Source organism: Triplophysa rosa, linkage group LG15, assembly GCF_024868665.1.
Source record: "Triplophysa rosa linkage group LG15, Trosa_1v2, whole genome shotgun sequence".
Lineage (NCBI taxonomy): Eukaryota > Metazoa > Chordata > Actinopteri > Cypriniformes > Nemacheilidae > Triplophysa > Triplophysa rosa.
Window position 1 is genome coordinate 15,082,847 of NC_079904.1, and position 11,976 is coordinate 15,094,822.

At 36.7% G+C, this 11,976-nt stretch overlaps 1 long non-coding RNA gene across 1 annotated transcript; it reads right to left on the bottom strand.

Annotated features, from left to right (window-relative positions):
- Positions 1–1,467: 1,467 nt before the first annotated feature.
- LOC130566161 (uncharacterized) lies at positions 1,468–3,534 on the bottom strand. The gene is made up of 3 exons (XR_008964433.1): positions 3,108–3,534; positions 2,683–2,718; positions 1,468–1,667 (listed from the first exon to the last, which is right to left on the bottom strand). It is a non-coding gene; the product is annotated as an uncharacterized LOC130566161 (long non-coding RNA).
- Positions 3,535–11,976: the final 8,442 nt, after the last annotated feature.

The following is an 11,976-nucleotide window of genomic DNA, read 5'->3' on the forward strand; positions in this document are numbered from 1 at the left end:
TTAATGTTTAATGTTAATTTGTGGTAAAAAAAAAAAAAATAGGCCTATTAACTATAAAGTATTGTGTACATAAAGTCCATACAATAATATTGGTATGAAATTCATGTTGTAATCATATATACTGTAAAGCTTCATTGTTAATTACACCTTAATTATGTATCATGAATTTCTTTGAATTTTATGGAATTCCAATTCTACTTCCTGCAATTTGAATTTGAATTGCAATTTAGCTTCCTGTTTGCAATCTCAATTCAAATACTAATTGAAATTCAAGAATTGAATTGAATTGGAATTTAGGGGTCATTCTCAATTCAATTCTGAATTTTGTACAACCCTGGTATGCACGTGACGCAGGGGTCTGAGTGAGTGACAGACGCATTTTTCAAAATGGACAAGGCGTTTATTAGTAATGAATGGGAAACACGTGTCCCTTCGCAAAAACGCGTTCAGGGCATTGGTAGTACATTTACATTTAGTCATTTAGCAGACGCTTGATTGGGAAATGATTGGCCACCAACTCGACAAAACTGGAAATTTCAAATTGCCCTTATTGTAATCTGTCAAAATGAGAATCAGCCTTCAGTCACTGGTAAAAAAAACAGGCAATGATGAAGATTTTCGGTTAACGCGACCTCTGGTCTTGATGTCATGATGTTCATAGGCGCAGATCCCCTGGGTGCCACAGAATTTCATATAATACTCTACGTCATTGTTTTTTTTGTGTGTGTTTTTGACTTTGTGCAGTGCTACGCATATCTATCTGCATATGACATCAAAGCACCGCGAGAATGATTCTAAAGCCAATGGAGCGGTCCATTCGAATCGCTCTCGTGTTATTTTGATGTCTGAAGTGCACTGTAAAAATGAAAGGTTCTTTGAGGAACCATTTGGGGTTCTTCACATTGCCACACCGGCGGAACCCTCAGGGGAAACTCAAGGCACCGCTTCACGAAGGGCGGTTCTCTGAGGAACCCTCAAGGCATCTTGGGGATCCCTTTTATTAAAATGGTCTGGAACCATCTTGGGTGCTTCAAGGCACCATTTCACAGTTTATACTTGCTATTCACAATATTTTAATATGCAGAAATACTACTAAAAGCAAATACAAAGCAAACAGTTTATTGATAAACAACAACAATTTACATTGAATAAATATTCACAAAATAGTAAATATTGTACATTACAATTCTAAATTCATGAAATCAAATGTATAATTAATACTGTGTTGCTGATATTGTTATAAATGAAAACAACATCTTAACAAAACTAACCAAATAATTTGCCTTAACTTTAAATATAAATACAGAAATATTTCAGGTACTTTGTACAAATGTACAATTGTAAAAAAGTCCAGCAAAAAAGTAGTCTCTCATAGCAAGGCCTACACCCATGGTAAAGTTGTAATTTGCCAAAAAGTAAATCCTTGCGAGCAAGAAAAAAACAATGCTGTTCTCTCCAAATGGGTTTCCTGCTATTACCAGGTGGTGTGAGGATCCTAAGTCAAAATAATTTCTATAGTGCATTTCACAATTTTGTATTGCTAAAGTAGATATGTATTTATGGCAAAAAGAGAACAGGAGCTGCGCCTGTTGGCCTTAGGTGTCCCAGGCAGTGCAAGGATGAGCATCAGGGCGGGCTGGAGCTGGGTCTGTTGGCCTTGGGTGTCCCTGGGAATAAGACATGGAGACCAAAAAGAGGGATTTAGATAACGTCTCATAAAACATTACATTTAATCATTTAGCACATCACAAATTGGTTTACAAATGTAACAATAAACAAAATATTACAATGCCTGTTAGTCACTGCTTTGGTCTATTTGGTCTGGTTAAGGAGTACAGTAGGCTATTTATATCAACAATCCACTTTATTCCGATTTTTTCATTGTCAGTGATAGGGTTGCACGGTGTTCCGGTGCTACGGTAGCATCGCGATGCTAAAGCTTCAAAATACCGGTAGTATCGTAGTACCGTAGTTAATGTTGCATATGCGCATTAATATTTATTTGAACACTTACATCTGCCTTTTTGCGGTGTTTATCTCCTAAATGAATGTGTGTTTTAAATGTCTCGGGCGAGTTGATGATTCAAATTGGCGATTTGAACGAGTTGGTTAAATGATTCACTAACTCAGTGGAAAATTGACGCCACCTACTGGCCGTTTTAGTTCTGCATTTAAAGTAAGCCTAATATTTCCCTTTATAAAGACTGCTGTATCAATTAAATTTGTCCAACATTTGAATTAGTTCCTACGTGAAAAATGATCTAGTGTACTTTAGTATTTACTACAGTAAACTACTAAAACTCATAGATACTAGTGTTTTTGAGTCTTATCATAGTAAATATTTAAGTATACTACAGTATTTACAAATGACTAAATGTAAATGTATTTGCTACAATTTATCAAATTACTACAGTTAATACAACAACATATTCTAGTGCAAAGTATAATACAGTTTACTATAGTAAATACAAAATGTTCAATCTAAATCTGTGTTTTTGTGTATAGATTTGAATTATATGGCACAGCATCGTGATACTACTTGGTATCGAGATACTTCAGCTGGTATAGTATCGTAAGACATGTTTATGGTACCGTGACAACCCTAGTCAGTGAGTGTTTTTACATGTGCAAATATAACAAATAACATAACAATAAAAATATCATAATAAATATAATACTTACTTTTTTTGTCTACTCAACTGGAAAATACTGAAAATTCTGAGGAAAAAGGATAAAAACAGAACTGAATATGATAAAAATATTTAATTACAGGCAATTTATGTAACATGGGTGGGGAAACCATTCAACACAAACAACAAGAAAAAAAAGAGCTATACATTCACTAAAAGTGAACATAATAGCTAAAAGTGGCTAAAAGTCATTGTTTGTCATTTAACACCAATTTAACGTTAGCCCCACAAGCTTCATCATTAACTTATATTCGTTAGCATCTCGGCTAAAACAAGCGCTGTCTACACTGTATAAAATAAGTAAACGGTTTAAACAGCCAAAAACGGCCATACAATTAGACGTGTCAGAGTACACATTTGTATAAATAGTATATAGTTAATATATTTCAGTTATTTATATATTTTTACTTTACTTACCTCCAATGGGACAGTCGAGAGGTTGTTGCCATCCGTTATTTTGAATTCCCGCCTGTGGCGCGAGAGGACACCGGTGAAAACTCGTACACCTCGTGCGTGCCAGTCAGATGTTTGATCGCAGACGGAACGGCGTATGACATCAAAGCACAGTGAGAGCTATTTGTGAACTGACTGCCCTGTATGCTTTAGAAATGCTATTCTAATGCCGTATGCGTTTTGTCATAAGGTGATCGGTCTGCGCAGAGCTGGAAAAAGTTAAACACACATATTACTAACGAAAGCGCCACATGCATTGACGCTGCGACATTGGGCCAACAGCGCAACAGTATACTGTGGAGGGCGAGACTGCACAATAAACACACAGAGCAGCTGCAGTTTGTTTGGATGGAAAACACAACAACATTACATTTTCAAAAGATTTCAGTGATTTAGGATATTATGAAATGAATAGTTATTGAATGATAGTTTTGTCTCCAATTAATATAATATCAATATTAATAAATATAAAAGAATTAAAAGCTTGCTGAATTTTTTCAAAATAACATTTAGCCTTTTCTAATCATGTGCATGATTTTAAAATGTGTGTTCACATAGCAGGGACCACAAACCAAACTTTGGCCTATTCTTATAAAGCATCAAAATGATCAGTCTAAAAATCCCCATTTCATGCAGAATTTTGGGGGGTTCCTCTAGATACGGATTGTTCACTTACTGTACACTAAAGTCATAAATTGAATCAATTAAAAAACTGAATTACTATATAAAATGATATATATCAAATAAATTACTGTATGACGTATTTATTAATTTAATTCTTTATTAATCAAAAGTCTACGTCAATGTTTGCTGAGAAAAGAATCCAAATTAATATTCAAGCCCCAAAAACATTATTTTGACTTCTATGTAATGCCTTTAACCACCATAATAATTTATAATAATAGTTTTTTTTTACAATTTCATTGTTCCGTGTTATTGCATAGGAAAAACACACCAATTTCTCTATTTTTTAGCCAAGAACTTTTTCCGGGTGATGTTTCGCAGTGGAGGTCAACTTCAGACTCACTCCTTTCAAGCCAGCGATGCCTTTAACAAACAGCAGTGGCTCAACTGTATCCGACAGGCCAAAGAAGCTGTGGGTTCTGAGTCTGACTCTGGACCGGCTTGCGATACTCAGTTTCTGTCAGGGCCGGTGGACGGAGTGGGGTGAAGCACGCAGCGCAGTGACTGCTCAGACTGTAATACGATGGACACGGTTGAGACTGGATTCGATTTGGACACTGAATGTCCAAAGATGGACCTCTCGTGTGTGACCGTCACCCCTGTAGAAGTGTGAACAGCTTACTGTACACATACAGCTAATGTTTGTGATGATCTCCTCTTAAACAGCGATCCTGTTCAGTATTGTGTTATGGAGACACAGCATGTACAGAAAGCACTTTTCTTGACTAACCATAATTTTGTTTCTCAACGTTTCTCAGCTATCATGTTTTACTTGTGCCTTTTTTCACTGTGATACTGTGTTGGAAATTTAATCTTTAAGAAACTGACAGGTTTGATGGATAATTGAGGATGAGCTTTATGTCATTCCACATACTGTACTTTGGGTCTGCCACTTTAACCTTATTGCAACTCTTCACATGCACTGCTGTCTGCACAAGAAAAAATTACATTGGTTAAACAATAAAATGTTGATTCAATATTCAATTAATAACCAATTGTCCAAGAAGACTGACCTAACAAATGTTTTCACAACAATGTAAAGCTGAGTTGGAAGTGATCACAGTATTTCAGCACTGTAGGACAGAATTATGCACAATCACTTTATCATTAATAGATTACGTTGCTGTTTTCCATGACAGAACCCTCTCACATATGCCTTACACCCCTAGATTTGTATTTTGGTGTTTGATCAGTAGTTAATACTCAGGTGTATTTATGCTCACCATGCAGTATAACAGTAAGGATTCATATTAAAAGTTGAAACACAGTCACATATAGAAGTGTCTGCTTAGAAAAACAGCACTTATTAGAGATATTAGAGGTAGCCTAGATTAGTTCTGAATTGAGCGAATTCTCATGAGGTTATACATTTAATTTCACATCTTTTCACATCCATAGACAGGTTTTAAAAATGTGCCTGTTAAGTTCTTACCTGAATCTTGGGGGTTTGTGATTTGTAGGAAAAACATTGTATAATAGAAGCAAGTTGTAAAGTCTCTTGTAGCACAGCAAGAACAGTTGACATTGTGTTATATTGTGTGCCAGCGGAGATGTATCGCATAGCAAACATTGCACAAATGTATTTTGCGATTTTAATCGTGTCTAGGTTTATCCACTAGCCCTTGTTTTGCATTGTCAGATTTTTAAGGTTCAGCTTATAAAACCATCGAAACAGTATTTGGTTTCTTCTTTTTTCTTTTTATTTCTTTCCCGAAATGTTGTATTGAAATGTTGTAAGATGTTTATTTATTGCTTGTTTTTTAACCTGATTTTCTGTTTGCAGTTGGATTAATTTTACGGTGTTTATTAAAATGGGATTTAACATGGATTTGATGTTCTGGAATCAGAAGTGTCAAGAAGTGAAAATGCACCAGATAGAATTGTCTGAGGGTAGACTGGGGTGTAAAAGCTTGTTTAATAAATGAAATAGACTGACTATGGATCTGTGAAGAAATGAAGAAAAAACATTAAAAAATGTCTATTTGAAATTAAGATTAAAAGAATTACTGTTATAACTACTGAGAAATGCAGTTGTTCAAAAATTCAGAATCTCAATCCCATTTCCTCAAATATAATATTTGTGTTGTTCACAGTTGACTTCATGCTGTGAAAAGCTCTTGAATAATTAATTGTATTTCATTGCAATTTATTTAGCCAAAACCCTCATTGTACTTCATCCAAACTTTGTTTTGTGTTTTACTTGTTTTGCTGTATTTATACTAGGGCTGTCAACGTTAACGCGTTAACGCATGCGATTAATTTTTTCAAATTAACGCGTGAGAAAATATTTATCGCAATTAACGCAGCATCCGTTTGTTTTGACATCCTTTGTCTAGCGTTACATTATGTAATCACGCTCTTATTCGTGTACAGGCTTTTAAACCACTTAAGCGCGATTTGAAACAGTTGCTTTGAGGCGTTCAATGAAGATAGACAGCTTCTAAACTGTGGGACGCGGCAAAACGCAACGAGAGGTCCAGTCTGGTGTGTACAGTAACGGCTGCGTCGGTGAATCTCTGTCAGACAGCGCATCCGTGTTAAGTTCTCTTTCGTGCTTGAATGGATAAAACCACACAAGATTATGTCAGAAAGCCCGTTTTGTCTAGCATTTTCTTAAGCACAGACTTCAAAGTGTAAAATAAAATCTTAAATGAATGCAAAGAGTTGTGAAAATGGGAGTGCGGTGACGGTCAGATCTGCGTACTAAGACAGCTCTTAAAGGGGCCATGCTCTTAAACATGCTGCTGTGACTCCTGTCACTAATGTTAATCAAAGAACAAAATAGAAGAAATCAATGTGATTTTATAGCTTTAATGAGAATTCTTCTGCATTTAATTTATAATTTAGCATTAAAGACTGTAAAGTGTCCTTCAATTTCCTACATGAGCTCTCAATTATACTGTTGAATGGCTATAATTAATGTTAAAATAATCAATTTAATAGATACATCAGTTACAATACTAATATCAAAATGTTAGCTTTCAAAAAATGATGCTGTTAAAGAAATATGTTGTTTCTACATCAATTTGAAGATTAAATGTGAAATTATTAAAATGTAAAAGTATATTTTAAAATATAATTGTTGTGTGCGATTAATCGTGATTAATCACAGAAAAAATGTGTGATTAATCCGATTAATTTTTTTAATCGATTGACAGCACTAATTTATACACTGTCACCCTTACATGCTTCAGTTGGTTGAAAATACAGCACTCACACAATCTGATAATCTCATCTAAATTTATCAATGCTACATTGGCTACCTGCTCTGTATGATTATAGTTAATATGATTAATATTATAATTACACATCAGGGAACAACATGAAACAATAAAAACAGAATGTCACGACCCCTTTAAAAAATTGAAATCTTTGTAAAATTCTAAATGGTCTAGATCCTCTGTATAATATTTGATTTTATCACCCTCATTAGGGTCACAAAACTGTATTGATTGATAGTACCTGGAATACCAAAATAAGAGGTTTGTCCTTTTCCCAGTCAGTTTCTTGGAACAGCCTTCCTAGTGTTTGTGCAGTTAAGTTAGGGTTAGATTCAGCTTGGTGCCTAGTAATTACACACTGTGTAGTATACATACCAAGACTGTAAAAGAAAGTGATATCCTTACAGTTTCAAGTGAATAACTGTAGTGAACACATAGCGGTGGACACATAAGACATCACAACACTTTTGCCTGTATTCAGCATTTCTACATGCATTATGTCACTTCCAGTCCATGTTCTATTGAATTTCAACAGAAACAAACCTCGGGAATGAAAAATCATTCCACAGCAATGTGAAATACTGAGAGAATGCAAAGACTCATGAAAGTTGTGAAAATTCATGATTCAATTTAACTGATATTAAAATACATGAAATCATTGGTTTTGTATTGTTTAAACATGCATATGAAGTTGTTTTCACTATTCAAGATCTGCAAATGTTGCATCCTTTTTGTTGAAGCTTTCCTGTACACACAGGAAAAAAAACATGCGTACCATGTTTGTAGTCTTTTGTAGTTTTTCGTGTTAATTAGCAGGTGTTTCTTGTTTCCTTATTATCCCAGTGTATTTAAGCCCCAGTGTTTCCTTTGTTTGGTGTCAGTCTTTGTTTTTATGTTCCTGTTCAGTTCTTGGATTACCTTGGTTTGTTTTTGTCTTTGTTTATGTCATTAAATTCAATACTGCACTACTACTACTCCTCCTCCTCCTCCTCCTCCTCCTCTCTTGTCTGGTTCCTCTACGTTACAGTTCTAAACAAATTCTGTAAATTAATGTTTGATTGTTTTTTGCTGCATCAATGTTGCCCTGCACGTTGCTCTGTACCCTTGTTAACCACCTGTATGGCGTTAGAAATTGGACAAAATTACATGATCGTGTAAACACAGCGCACAAGCAGACTGAAAACACTTGCACATAAAATGTGAACCTGTAGGATATATGGCGTTATTTTAATGACAAATGTCGCGAGCGCATTATTACAAGGCGAGAGTGCATTCTTGTAATACGAGCGTGCGAATCTCTCCGCTCACACGCAGATTTCCTTTGCTCATGCACAAAACTGGATGCGCGCTTTCAAATATATGCTGCTCTCTTATGAATTTTTTCTCCTCTCGCTCAGTGAGCGTGTGCGCACTCAAAATGCGTGCCATGCGTCCACGAATCCTTTGGTACTCTTGGTCTCGAGAGGTCCTCCTGTGTGTTCCAGGCATTATAGGCTGTCAAAAGTAGTCAACAAATCAGGGATAGGCTTCCACGGAGGGCCAATGAAAACGCGACCTCTTACATGGCATCTTATTGGTTGAAAGTGACTCGATGTATTCAACGAAGCAAGATGGATCCACCACGTTCTCAGGTAACAATATTAATATATTAGATGCAACATTATTAATCAAATGTATATTAGAAATGAACGGGGCGTTAGGATGCTTTGTAGGCTACATATAAACATCCTAGTCAGTTTAACTACCATGTTATTCAGACAAAACAGGCCAACACCCTCAAGTTCATGTGGTCCTCATGCATGTCGTACACTAAACATAGTATTGTCAAAATAGTACTAAATTGATTTCCGAACAATTTAGATTGGTGTCTTAAGTTAGCTTTATTCTAAAATAATATTTACTACAAGTAACGGTACATATCAAAACAATAATAGCAGTGGAATAAAACTGAACTTCTATGCAATATACCAAACGCTCCCTTACCGTTCATTTCTAATATACATTTGTTTAATAATGTTGCATCAAATATATTAAAATTGTTACCTGAGAACGTGGTGGATCCAGAGGCGTATTAAGACCTCATGATTCCCCTGGGGAACAGCCCCAGAGGTGCCCCCCATCCACCCACCTACCCACACGCAAGAATCCACTCATTAAAAGATTTATATATTAAAAGAATTTATAAGAATGAAACTCAGCAATTTACAATATACTATTTTACAAGAATTACACATTAACATGACACTTTTGTAGAAAAGAACACAAAAAACAACTCATCAATTCATCAAGCATTTTTAACAATGAGGCCTACTGTAGTTAAGAGGTCGCATTTTCATTGGCCCGCCGTGGAAGCCTATCCCTGATTGGTTGACTACTTTTGACAGCCTATAATGCCTGGAACACACAGGAGGACCTCTCGAGAGCAAGAGTACCAAAGGATTTGTGGACGCACGGCACGCATTTTGAGTGAGCACACAATCTCACTGAGCGAGAGGAGAGAAAATTCATAAGAGAGCAGCGTATAATTGAAAGCGCGCTCGTATTACAAGAATGTGCTCTCGCCTTTTAATAATGCGCTCGCGACATTTGTCATTAAAATAACGGCATACATATGAAGCTGCTTTTACACGGTCCTATGCTTATTTGTGTTCAAGCTGTGCATGAAGAGCTGATTTCAGTTTATTTTGCTACTTTGTTTATATGTATTAAAATCTTTAATGCATGTGGATTCGCTTCTCTGCCTGGTTTCTCCCGTTACATCTGCATTAAGCTTTTAGCCTTGATGGCAACTTAGCCTTTAGCGGCTTTGGTATAATTTCACAGAAACAGGTAAGGGAAACTATGGTTAATATCAGATCAACAGTATAGGCTATTTTTAACAAGTTTTACATACATTATTAGCTAACAATATTTTAGTGAATTCACTCTTGATTGTCTCTCCCAAAACGCTGCCATATTGAGTTACTACATGTTTAAAAATGCATTAACCAGGAATTCCTAATATTTTGAAAATAAATGTTTTTTTCTACATCATGTAGATGTAATACAGGTGCGGTTCGGGCATTTTTGTCAAACAGGTAGGGTTGGGTACGAAATTAAATAATTGCTGCTGTCGAATGTCGGGTCAGGCGTTCTTTTAATTAATGCGGGTGCGGGTTTATCAAACAGGACCCGTGCAGGACTCTGAGAGTCGCTGAAAGAGAAAGTCGTGCCAAGTCCGTTCACTGCAATGGAACCGTTTTTTCACAGCAACGGCGGTTCATGATGTGGTAAAAGTCGATCTTGAAGTTCAAAAAATCTCTCAGACAAAGAAGGTTCAGGTGTCAAGGAGTTAACTTTATTTGATCAGGCCAAACAAAGTGAGATGTCCCCAGTCATCTGAAAACCAAGTGTTTTCCAGCCTACAGTTATAGTGAAACTTAGGAAAGGAGGTGCTTTCCTAAACCAATCAGGTAAATTCCCTTTATCTTTTATTTTTTATTATCCAATCAGTCTTGTCTGCCACTATTATTTTCTAGGCAACAAGGTTTGTATCTAATGGTGGAATGTCGGCCTTCACTTGGTTTTTAAAAATAAGTTTTCCTGTTGGTACCAGTTTTCAGGCCACAAAGTGAACAACATGTTCAACCTTCTGAACTTTATCTAGGTCAGGCCTTAAACAGATCTCAAAGACATCACTGAATTTTATATTGCTGAAATCTGTTCTATACTTGGTTAAATGATTAAAAATATACTTATAGTTCAAACAACATGTAGATTATATTGATGGTTTCTTGTACCCACCCCCCGGTGGCTGTTATAAGCATGACGTAGAACGCCACGACGACGTGGGTAGCGTGATAAAAATAGGAAGTGAGGTTGTGTTGGTTAATAAAAAAAAGTGAGACCTGAGTTCTACACGAGTGTCGTACATTTGTTTCTGTATGCTTCTACATGGTGTCAGAAGTTAGCCTGTAGTTACTATGGCACAAGGACTTCGCAAAATCGACTCCCTGGTCTTTGACGAGAACATCGCGGACAATTGGATTAAGTTTAAGCGCGAGTGGCGCATATACAGCAACGCCGGTCTTTCTGCAGCAACTGAAAAAGTGAAAGCGTACACGTTTCTGAACCTCGCTGGTCCCGATGCCCAGGATAAATATGACACATTCACTTTCATGGAGGAGGAAAATCCGGAAGATTCAGAGGTATACTGGTAAAGAAATTTGAAGAAATTTGCCTGCCAGTAAAGAATGTAATTATGGACAGACATGCATTCAATACGACAAACCAGAAGCCACACGAAACAATCCAGTCATACGTTGCCACGTTAAAAACACTTGCCAGAAAATGTGAATTTGGCGCGCTGCACGACGAACTGATAAGAGATCGAGTGGTATGTGGTATTCAAAATGACACTGTCCGCACACAAATGCTGAAAGAAAAACATCTAACTTTAAACTCAGCTATCGAAATATGCATGCTTCATGAACAATCTGAAAAAGGGAACAAAGAAATAAAAAAAGAAGCAGGTTCCACAGAAATAAAGAAGGAAAGCGAAGTTTGTGCTGTGCAATATTCTACATGCTTGAACTGTAATGGCCAGCATTCATATGACCGCAGCAGCTGTCCAGCTTTTAACAAGCGCTGCAACGCATGTGGAAAATGGAATCACTTCTCTAAATGCTGCAGATCAAGCAAAACACGCACCTTCAACAGACCAGGACAAGGTCCATCTCAGGCAGGCAGGGCACACCACACCATACACAGAGGAGGGCTGACACATAGGATAAGTGAACTAGATGCACAGGTTGCATACGAACCAGCAGACCTATTCTACTGTGAAAGTGTAGAGGTGCCGGCTGAAAAAGGGGAGATATTTACTGTCCTGTCCACCTCCAACACAGGGAAGCAACTGAAGGTAAAGATTGACACTGGAGCCCGGTGCA